Source organism: Palaemon carinicauda, chromosome 2 (genome assembly GCF_036898095.1).
Source record: "Palaemon carinicauda isolate YSFRI2023 chromosome 2, ASM3689809v2, whole genome shotgun sequence".
Taxonomy (NCBI): Eukaryota; Metazoa; Arthropoda; class Malacostraca; order Decapoda; family Palaemonidae; genus Palaemon; species Palaemon carinicauda.
Window position 1 is genome coordinate 67,204,547 of NC_090726.1, and position 12,448 is coordinate 67,216,994.

Below are 12,448 nucleotides of genomic sequence, written 5' to 3' on the forward strand. Positions count from 1 at the left end.
AAGCTCCTCTATGCTAGAGGTAAGGCACCTAAAAATGAAGGTCATAAAGCCCCTAAATCTAAAGTTAAGGTACCTAAATATAGAGGTAAAAAAGCTCCTAATGCTAGAGATAAGGCACCTCATTATAGAGGTAAAAATCCCCTAATCCTAGAGGTAAGGCACCTCAAAATCAGAGGTTAAAAAAACCCTATATGCTATAGATTAGGCTCCTAAAAATAGAGGTAAAAAGCTCCTAAGGCTAGAGACAAGGCACCTCAAAATAAGAGGTAAAAAAGCCACTAAAGCTAGAGATAAGGCACCTCAAAATATTAGGTAAAAAAGCACCTAATGCTAGAGATAAGGCACCTCGAAATAGAGGTCATAAAGTCCGTAGAGCTGAAGTTAAGGCACCTAAAAATAGAGGTAAAAAATCCCCTAGTGCTAGAGATAAGACGCCTAAAAATAGAGGTAAAAAAGCCCCTAGTGCTAGAGATAAGGCACCTCAAAATAGAGGTCAGAAAGCCACTAAAGCCAAAGATAAGGCACCTAAAAATATAGAGGTCATAAAGCTAAAGTTAAAGCACCTAAAATAGAGGTAAAAAAATCCCCTAATACTAGAGATAAGGCACCTAAAATAGGGGTCAAAAAGCCCCTAAAGCTAGAGATAAAGTACCTAAAATTATAGAGGTCATAAAATTAAAGTTAACGCACCTAGAATAGAGGTAAAAAAGCCCCTAATGCTAGAGATAAGGCACCTCAAAATAGAGGTAAAAAAATCCACTAATGCTAAAGATAAGGCACCTAAAAATATAGAGGTCATAAAGCTAAAGTTAAAGCACCTAAAATAGAGGTAAAAAGGCCCCTAATGCTAGACATAAGGCACCTGAAAATCTGAGGTAAAAAAGCCCCTCTATGCTAGAGGTAAGGCACCTAAAAATAGAGGTCATAAAACCCCTAAATCTAAAGTTAAGACACGGAAAAATAGAGGTCAAAACGCTCCTAATGCTAGAGATAATGCACCTCAAAATCAGAGGTCAAAATGCCCCTCTATGCTAGAGATAAGGCACCTAAAAATAAAGGTCATAAAGCCCCTAAATCTAAAGTTAAGGCACCTAGAAATAGAGGAAAAAAAAGCTCCTATTGCTAGAGATAAGGCACCTCAACATAGAGGTAAAAATCCCCTAATGCTAGAGGTAAGGCACCTCAAAATCAGAGGTTAAAAAAACCCCAATGCTATAGATTAGGCTCCTAAAAATAGAGGTAAAAAGCTCCTAAGGCTAGAGATAAGGCACCTCAAAATAAGAAGTCAAAAAGGCCTTAATGCTAGAGATAGGGTCCCTCAAAATGAGAGGTAATAAAGCCCTTAAAGCTAGAGATAAAGCACCTCAAAATATTAGGTCAAAAAGCCCCTAATGCTAGAGATAAGGCACCTCGAAATATAAGTAAAAAAGCTCCTAGTGCTAGAGATAACACACCTCAAAATAGAGGTCAAAAAGCCCCTAGTACTAGAGATAAGGCACCTAAAAATGGAGGTAAAAAAGCCCCTAATTCTAGAGATAAGGCACCTCAAAATAGAGGTAAAAAAGCCACTAATGCTAGAGATAAGGCACCTCAAAATATAGTCATAAAGCCAAAGTTAAAGCACCTAAAATAGAGATAAAAAAGCCCCTAATGCTAGAGATAAGGCACCTCAAAATAGAGGTCAAAAAGCCCCTAATGCTAGAGATAAGCCGCCTAAAAAATAGAGGTCATAAAGCCAAAGTTAAAGCACCTAAAATAGAGATAAAAAAGCCCTTAATGCTAGAGATAAGGCACCTCAAAATGTGGGCCAAAGAGGTGCTACAATTAAATACAGCATAAACTTTAGGTATTTTTATGAATGAAATGACCCAGCTTCACCCAGGTGAGTGGCGAACTAAACAGCATACCTCCTCCTCACAATGCAGGCTCCTGCTACTTCAACACCCGTCAGTGAGTCCCAGACCTTTCATATATAGCCATCCATGTCTGGACTCCGATAGATCGGACATAAATAGGGTTGTTACCTTGCAAGTAATATATATATATATATATATATATATATATATATATATATATATATATACATATATATATGTAAAATATATATATATATATATGTATATATATATATATATATATATATATATATATATGTGTGTGTGTGTGTGTGTGTGTGTGTGTATGATAAATTTGGCACATTTAGACGTGTTTTTCATATTTAAATAAGCCATATATATTTTTGATACATTAATGTCTGGATTCTCGTAAACGACCTCGGGATCAGAGCCCAAGGCGAAATCACACAAAGACAAGAGCTTGTGACCGTCCGGGAATTGAACCCTGGTCCGGCAAGCTTATATAGACAGTGACTACCACTTCGTGGCCAAGTGGTAGTCACTGTCTATACAAGCTTGCCGGACCAGGAATATGTACGGTAGACTTGTAATAAACTTGTATGTATATATATATATATATATATATATATATATATATATATATATATATTTATATATATATATATACTGTATATACATATATGTATATAACATATAATATATATACATAAATATATATATTAACATAAATGTATATGTATATATATATATATATATATATATATATATATATATATATATATATATATATATGAAATCATTTTCGAGAATAGTTATTGAAAAATATAATCACACCGACATATTTGAATTCCATATTACATTTTTATATGGAACATCCTTAAATATTGTGGGAATTGATTATTCCAATTAATATATGTGGGAATGATATATCCCTTATTTGCATTATTCTAGCAGATGCTCTCTCTCTCTCTCTCTCTCTCTCTCTCTCTCTCTCTCGTTCTAGAATAAGTTAGATAAGATCATAAGAACTCTCCAAATGCTTAAACTAAATCACTCTACCAAAGAGCAAATAAAGTATCTGCGAATGGACTTAAAAGTCTTTGAGATATCCAAAATCCTTGTAACACTCTCTCTCTCTCTCTCTCTCTCTCTCTCTCTCTCTCTCTCTCTCTCTCTCTCTCTCTCTCTCTCTCTCTCCTCTAACTAACTAACTACTTTGCAAGTTGGTGTTGGAATTGTATTTCTTTCGGGTGAAGATCGCATTTTCCAAAGATGTTCAATGACCATCGAAAATCAATGTTAGAACGATATATGCCCGTTTTCATTGTGAGTTGGAATCATTGATATTGAATGTTATCAATAGGGGTATTACCATCATCATTATCACTTCATAAATGTTAATAAGCAAACCTCTTCAAGCCATACATTAAGATCACCCAATTGCCACCTCTCCACCATCATCTTTAACCCCCTCCGGGTTATATCCTTCTAACCCCATCCCCAATGTTTGAGGTTTAAAGGTCTCACAGTTATGATAAGATCCTTCTGGTGGAAGTTTTTTAGTAAATGAAAAACAAAATACTAAGATGACTATATTTCATAGTTTGCTTTCCAGGTGTTTAAAATTATATCAAAACTATAGATAACTTAGTAAATATGCGAAAGACTGATTGAACAAATATCGAGAGTAATGGATTTCTTGAAGAGCTTACCGGGGGAACACTTTTAATGTGTTGGACATCAGGACATGAAACGACAAATAAAATCGTAATTATACGAATACTCAATGCTAAGGAAATATTTCCTTTTGCCTTGGGAAGGGTGAAGCCAGCTAGACGCGGACCTTTGAGAATTGAGCAATCGTCACCAGGGAAGGGAGTTTGCTTGGAAGTGAGTGACTTGCCCAGATAATTTGATTGATTGATTGACTGATTGATTAGGAGTTTTTTGTCACCCTGACATCCAAGGTTATTGACGCCAAACCAGATAATTTGAGTAAACAATGTGTTGATAGTTTAATATTTTATACCCTACATCCTATATACCATATCATCACTATAATAATGTACCAATAAACTTTCATTGCATGGCATTTCACACATTTTATTATTATTATTATTATTATTATTATTATTATTATTATTATTATTATTATTATTATTAATTGCTAAGCTACAACCCTAGTTGGAAAAGCAGGATGCTATAAGCCCAGGGGCTCCAACAAGGAAAATTGCACAGTGAGGAAAGGAAACAAGGAAAAATATGATACTTTAAGAAAAGTAACAACATTGAAATAAATATTTCCTGTTTAAACTATAAAAACTTTAACAAAACAAGAGGAAGAGAAATTAGATAGAATAGTGTGCCCAAGTGTACCCTCAAGGAAGAGAACTCTAACCCAAAAGACAGTGGAAGACCATGGTACAGAGGCTATGGCACTACCCAAGACTAGAGAACAATGGTTTGATTTTGGAGTGTCCTCCTAGAAGAGCTGTTTACCATAGCTAAAGAGTCTCTTCTACCCTTATCTAAAAGACTGAACAATTACAGTGCAGTAGTTAACCCCTTGGGTGAAAAAGAATTGTTTGGTAATCTCAGTGTTGTCAGGTGTATGAGGACAGAGTAGAGTATGTAAAGAATAGGCCAGACTATTCGGTGTACGTGTAGGCAAAGGGAAAGTGAACCGTAACCAGAGAGAAGAATCCAATGTAGTACTGTCTGGCCAGTCAAAGGACCCCATAACTCTTTAGATCTTTTAAAGCCTCAATGGAAGCTGAACAGTTGCATAAGTTGTCACCAATCACTTCTGAAACAATATAGATTATGTTAACTGATGATGCATTTTAAATCTCCAACCTTAAACTAGTATAATTGATATAGCAAATAATACTATTTTCTCCAAGAGTGCCGGAGCCAAGTAGCCTGGGACAAAAGCTGATCCCAAGTACACCGAGCTACGTGGCTCATGATCGAAATCAAAGGAAAACACTGAAATCAACAACTAAACCTTTAAACCTCATTACCTTCGAAATTTTGAACAAAGGCCACTTATTAATGATTGGTGACCCAATAGGTGCTATTGGAAACGAAACTTTATTAGCCCCATATATAATACGTAGGCCACAGTGTGTAATTATGTGGAGAGAGAGAGAGAGAGAGAGAGAGAGAGAGAGAGAGAGAGAGAGAGAGAGAGAGAGAGAGAGAGAGAGAGGGGAATTGCTTAAGAAAATGCAAACGAGGGATATTTCCGTGTTATGAATATTAATATGAATAGTCAGTTCCAATATTATTCAAGAAAATTTCATATTAAAATAGAATAGGAAAATTCAAATAAAAAGTTATGATAAAATCTTATGATGAATTAGTTTCGAAATGATATTAGATTACATTTCTAAAAAGAATAAAAAAGTTCTCTCTCATCATCGCATTTCTTTGAGTGATATCGTAATTTCCCTCCTCCTTACATTCGAACCATCCTAACGATGTCTCGGTTGTTTAACGTCGGCCACCTTTCAGGGCAAGAGGGGCATGATCTCTCCAAGTCAGGTCTGGCCAGGCGACACCGGTTTTGTTGCTGGGTGTACGTCTATTGCGGAATAGGGTCCATGAGTATTTCCAATAGAAAGGTCTTGAATCTCCCACGTTTAATTTATAGAGTTATGATCATCCGCGTTTTTTTCAACTTTGAAATTATTTGTATCAACAGTAGATAGTAAGTTGGCCAGGGCTCAAGCCACCCGTTGAGATACTGCCGCTAGAGATTTATTGGGTCATTCGACTGGCCAGACAGTAGCCTACTACACTGGATCCCTCTCTCTGGTTACGGATCATTTTGTCTTTGCCCTAAATATACACCATATAGTCTGGCCTATTCTTTCTACATTCTTCTCTGTCCTCATACACCGACAACACTGAGATTACCAAACAAGTCTTCTTCAATCATGGGGTTAACTACTGCAAAGTAATTGTTCAGTGGCTACGTTCCTCTTGGTAAGGGTAGAAGAGACTTTAGCTATGGTAATATAAGCAGCCCTTCTTGGAGAACACTCCAAAATCAAACCATTGATCTCTAGTCTTGGGTAGTGCCATAGCCTCTGTACCATGGCCTTCCACTATCTTGGATTAGAAATCTCTTGCTTTAAGGTACACCCAGGCAAGCTGCTCTATCTTATATCTCTTCCTCTTCTTATTATTTTTATTTTTTAAAGTTTTTAGTTTTATACGAGATATCTAATTTAATGTTATTACTGTTCTTGAAATATTCTATTTTGATTGTTTATTACTTTTCTTATAGTTTATTTATTTCCTTGTTTCTTTTCCTCACTGGGCTAATTTTCCTTGTTGGAACCCGTGGGCGTACATTTTGCTTTAACAACCAGGGCTATAGCTTAGCTTGTAATAATAATAATAATAATAATAATAATAATAATAATAATAATAATAATAATAATAATAATTAGCATCCCAGGAGGATTGTGAGCATCAGTGAAGTCTTCGATTAAGTGGAAATCTTTTTCATCTGCCAACCTTCTTTTTTTTTTTTTCTTTTTTTCTTTTTTTACTAAATTTTGCAAATTATAGTTACAAGAGGGTTAATTGTATATACTATAAATATTTAAGGAGTTATTATTTAGATGTTATTTAACCCAAGATAATTGAAATTTGGACCTGTCGAATATCTTAGCATCTTACGTTATGTTATTATTGATATAGATCGAAGTTCCTAATGCATCAGCAGAAGAGACTGAAGAAGATACTAGAGTGTAAATTTCTATGAAAACATAGTAGCCTATCATTTAATATACTGTAGGCATATTGCAATAGGGTTATAATTTTTCAATAGACTTTGAATTTTCCCTAGATGTAAACGGGTTTTAAGACTTGATATTCCATTGAATCATATATGTATTGAATACTAAGGGAATGGAGATGGATTTCCCCTACACTAGGTAGAGCGTTATTTATGTTTATTTTTTCTGCAGTTGGGTTTCATTTTAACTGCACTAACATAATGTTTTCGTTAAGTTTTAGGCCTTTAAAGATTACTATAGGTTTTTAATTTGCCATACTGGTTTTTACTTTTGATATAGTGGTCAATCATATTACCAATTCTATATACAATAACTTTTTTTTTTTTTTTTACAAAAGTCAGAAATGAAGCAATAGCTGTAGTCGCACGATATTTTCCTTGCTGCTTTATTCTCTACTAATACGCGCGACCCGTCAACAATGATGGCTAAACATTTAGTTAGAAACAGATTCAACCCTTCCCACCCCCTCCCTCTTTCCTAACTACCACACGGCTGTTTGACCAATTTGTGGGAGATTGTTGTTTCCGAGTGGTTTCACTCAGCGTGAAATACGATATATATATATATATATATATATATATATATATATATATATATACATATATATATATATATATATATATATATATATATACATAAATACATATTATATATATATATATTATATATATATATATACATACTATATATATATATATATATATATATATATATATATATATATATATATATTACACATTAGCTCTTTATCATATCGGGAATATTGTTGTTTTATGTAACACCATCGCTTTACCAGTGATTCCCAATAACCAGAGATGGATCTATTTCTTCGAATGGTACAGTTAGAGTCAAAAGAACGCCGACACTCGGGGGAAATCTTTCGTTAGATGTCTCTATTGTTTCCAAGACAAAAGTCAAGGTGTTGCTCTTCTAACTACTTCTACAAAATGGGCGGAGCCTTCTCCAACCTTAGCGAACCAAAGACAGTAAAGGTCTGTCTTTGTTAGCAAAAGCATACAAAAGTTATAAATGGAGTTACCATATTTCAATTCTTTACTATCATTTGACGTCTCAACTACCCACTGCAAATACAAAACACACACATTATATATATATATATATATATATATATATATATATATATATATATATATATATATATGTATATATATATATATTTATATATATATATATATATATATATATATATATATGTATATATATATATATATATATATATATATATATATATATATATGTATATATATATATATATATATATATATATATATATATACATATATATATATATATATATACATATATATATATATATATATATATATATATATATATATATATATATATATATATATTTGGGCTCAAGCCATGGCGTCCTGATGGAAGGTTCCCTTTTGGTAGCTTCCTTGGGTATATAACTACTAAATATTCCCAGAGAATTTAACCACAGGTTATCACAGAATTCTAACTTCTGGAGCGAGTATCCTAAAGGTTTCCCTTTAAGACATCGTATATCAACAGGGGACGCATGTATTAACGCTCCACATAGCTATCTACACCCCACATAGAGTTAACACTTCGATGTGTAGGGGCAGAGAATCGCTGGGGAGCCGATCCACAGCTAATCTCGTTCGTGGCTACTTTTGGTACTCGAGACGTAAACAAACGGGCGCCATTGCTAAATGACGTCACGTCCGTCCTCATCCTTCGCTTAGTAGCTTGCCTTACTAGTCGGATTTTTCCCTGTGCGTATCTTATCGACTTGCATCTTAGCCATGTCTCTACCCTCGATTTCGCCTTCTTCTGGAAAGTTGAGTACAAGGTTCCAGTATTGTTTAAATAAGCTCTGACCGTAAAGTAACTTTTACTTTACGAGATATTTTATGTTTTGTTTCAGAGCTGTGCCTCGACCGGACCCGCCATTTTATGGCGTCGCTGTTGTTTTGCATGCCTTATTTAGCTAGCCTCAACAGCGTTTTCCGGACTCATTAACTAATCGATACTATTAGTTATTTAGTCTTCATAGCTAGGAACTTTATATATCGTGTTTTGACGCCTTGTTATCGGTCATCATCTGACCCCATACCAGTTCGCTAGTCTAGCCCCTAGGCCAGAGCGCCTAACATCAGTGTTCATGCATGATATATTTCAGTGATCCTAGGTTTAGTTATGAAGATAGTGGCATTATTTTACAATACTGTTGACTGTGATGCAAGTGTTTTCGCCTTCAGGGACCATATAGGGGATAGGCTAGATAGTGTGCCTTTCTAACCTAACCTACACGTAGGACCCCTATATGCTTCCTTCATCCCCTGCCTTAGGGCATCCCCTCTGTGTAGACTTGCTCCCCCTACCACGTAAGGGAATCAAGCTCATATCAGAGTATCTATCGCTTCTCTGTCCTCCCTAAGGGAATGACCCCCCCTTAGGGTTGCGTCCGAGAATGAGGAACGGCATGTCCTTCCTCTATTGCTGGGGCTAGGTCTCCGACCTTTCCTGCAATAGCGATATGTCTTCCATCCTTCCTAGTTCAGGGTGTAACATCCCTGCTCTAGGTTAGGTTTGGGGGGAGTTAGTTCTGTGCCTTGCTGAAACGATACCCATGCACCGTTCTCAGACAGGCTGCTTACCTTAGGCTAGGGAGCGTCCTCCCTTCCTTGGTGGCCGCTTTGGTACAGAGCCTCCTCCATAGAAGACCCTTCTTCTTCTCCCCTCCCCACCTATCTCTTGTATGGCCTAGCCTATACTTAGGTTAGTCTATACCCATCTGTCCCCTGTCCTACAACTCCTCCTTAGGGTGGAGTGATAGGGCTACCTTGAGCTCCTGTGTGCAGTCTGCTCTGGTACATATACCCTTCATAGTGTCCTATGGGGTTAGCCACTTGATGCGTTTTGTCCACAGGGGTTCTCCCCCCTCTTGGGTGTTCCCTAGCCCTCCCTTGGGCTACCCTGGCTCCTGGCCGTCTGCGGCCCCTGCTTCTGGGTGATAGGGCTAGCCTCTATCATGGGTACACCCACTCAGGTGGGATGTCTTGGGGTCCGTGGCCATACCCCTACTTCCCTCCTTCTGTCTCTTTCACTATCCTGGTGCCGGTCCCTTGCCGCCTCCTCTGTCGGTGATACCCACCTCCCAACCTTGGTGACACATTCCTTGCCCCCTGGGCCGTCAGTCCTCCGTGTGCCGGGGGACTGCCGCCTCCCGTCAGCGTCCAGCCGATGGCCTTCCCTCATACCTCATAGCTTCGGTCGTCCGTCCACCGGTCCGGCCCCCGGAGTGCCGGCATCCACTGCCGGCAGTCCGGTTCTGCTATAACCCATCCTTGTCCCTGTCACCAAGCCGGCAACCTTCGGCTGCCGGAGCCGCCGCTCCCCGCCGGCGTGCCGCCGTTGTGCCGGCGGCCGCCATCCTGGTTTTACCCCTGACTTATATATTTGTCTTCCCTAATGCCAGAAACTCTGCTGGAGCGGCCTCCGGCGTGCCGCCGGTCTGCCGGAGCCTTCCGGAGGCGTCAAAGCGACTTGCACCCCTTCTACTAGCTATCATCTCATGCTGATAGCCCTACATTGCAACCAGATGGTTTGATTACATAAATAGATAGGTATTATCTTACCGTTCTATTAATAACCATGCTGTCTTCTTGCATATCACAGATTTCCAGCATGCTGTGTGTATCTTAGCACGGCTGGTTGCTGGAAACCGTTACCCTATGGGATCTTCTACGTTCCCAATTCTATGGTCTGAGTGGCCTCAGTCCCAGTTTTATATCCTTGGCAATTCCCACTAGAATTCCCACTGCCTTCCTGGCATTCTATGAAGAATTCTGTTCTGTGCCCTCGGTCACAACAAATTGCCTATGGATAAGGTTACGGTAACCAGCCGGGCGGGTTACACGGAGTAAGTGTCTATCTCCTTCTTTTCCGCCCATTCTCTGAACATCACATTGTTTATACCACTTCATATTAAGTTAAAGATTAATCCTTTAATATTTAACTTTAGAGTAGAAGTCATTCTTATGACTTCCCCATACTCATGTTCTCTTTCTCTTACAGGAGGAGCACGTGAAGTGCGACCACGGCTTCTGTGGAGTGAAGCGCCCTCACTTTTATGGGCACACGGCGTGTAGGACTCACGCCCCTTGTGCCAACAAGAGAGGTGATCTGAAGTTTTGGGACCCACAGAACTGTACGGTCTGCCAGGACCACTTGGTCGAGGCGTTCAATAACCCTCCCTCAGCGGAGGTTAGGGACGCTTCTCGAGAGAAGCTACGCAAATGGGTGCGTGGCTTCCAGAAGAACACCACTGGACCATACCTTGCCACTGAAGACTTGAGGGCCTTACTGTTCCCAAAGGCATCCCCAGACTCTGTGGTCCCCAAGGATCAGATCCCCACCGTCCAGATCACGGTGGAACCCGATGTTGTCATGGCCCAGTCCATGCACGAGTGTCGCCTGGATACCGACAACGCGGAGCGAATGTCGGAGGTGTCGGAGACAACGGAGAGAAACCTCATGGCCGAAGAATTGGACTATGAGGAGGACCGAGTGGAATACGCCGAGTCGGAGCAAGAGGTCGCTCCGCCTTCCACCACCACCCCAACTCCTACACCGACGGAAGTATCACTCCCGTCTACCTCCGCCACCCCGGACCCCATCCCAACCAGCGCCCAGGAGATGTTCCGTATGCTCGAAGCTCTTATGGACAAGAAACTCCGTGAAACACACGAATACATCAGGACTATGGGAAGTTCCAAGGAGCCGAAAAGGATTTCGGTTAAGGACCTCCCGGCATGCTCGCACGCCAACCCCTGGAGGTATGCTGAGCATATGCCTATCGCAACGGGCAGGATCTTCGTCAGTGAGAAGGTCAGCTCGGTTGCCCTGGAAGAAGTGGAGTTCTTCCCGAGTTTTGAGGCTTATCCGGACTGTTACGTCCGGCTTCGATCCGAACCTGCCTCTAAAGAAGAGACCGAACCTAAGGAGGTGATAGTGTTCGATCTCCCGAAGGCCCAGGCTATGTTGGCCAACGCTTTTAAAAGTAGGGGTTTTACCTGCTCAAAGCTTCCGATGCTGAGCAAGAAGCACCCTACCTACGTCGCACCAGATGATGCGATCCTCCCCTTCATGGAAAAGGCCTTCGCTGCGGTACACAAGGCAGTGGAAGAAGGGAAACCTTGCCCTGCACTGGAGGAGTGCAGACCCTTCTCCCTGGTTACTCCCCCCGATGTTCGACACTGGAAAGATATCCAGCATACTTTCGTGGTGGGGAAACTAGATCCTGACGTTGCTGGACGTCAGTTTAACGAAGACCTCCCGAAACTTAATGACCATCTCCTTCGTCGGGAACAAGACACGAAGGAAAGGCTCGTCGCATCCATGTCCCTCCAGGTACAGCTTGACGTCATGGCCGGTGACACTAGAGTCCCCGACCACTACATGGTGCTCGCCAAAACGCATTTGGCGACTGTAGTTAAGGACTTGTACAGCTTCATGAAGGCTCGGAGAGCCTGTCGTGAATTCGTGTTCTCAAGTGCCACAGTGAGACACGAACCCCGGAGGCTGATTTCCTCCAACATCTGGGGTAAGCACCTCTTTCCCTCTGATCTTGTGAAAGAGATCACCGACAAGGCCGCCACGGAGAACAGGAACCTTCTCCACAAGTGGGGCATGTCGAAAAAGAAGAAATCCTCTCAGGACGACGGCCCTCAACCTAAGAGGAAATCCCCCAAGCCAAAACCCCAGCAACGTCAACAGAGACGACAG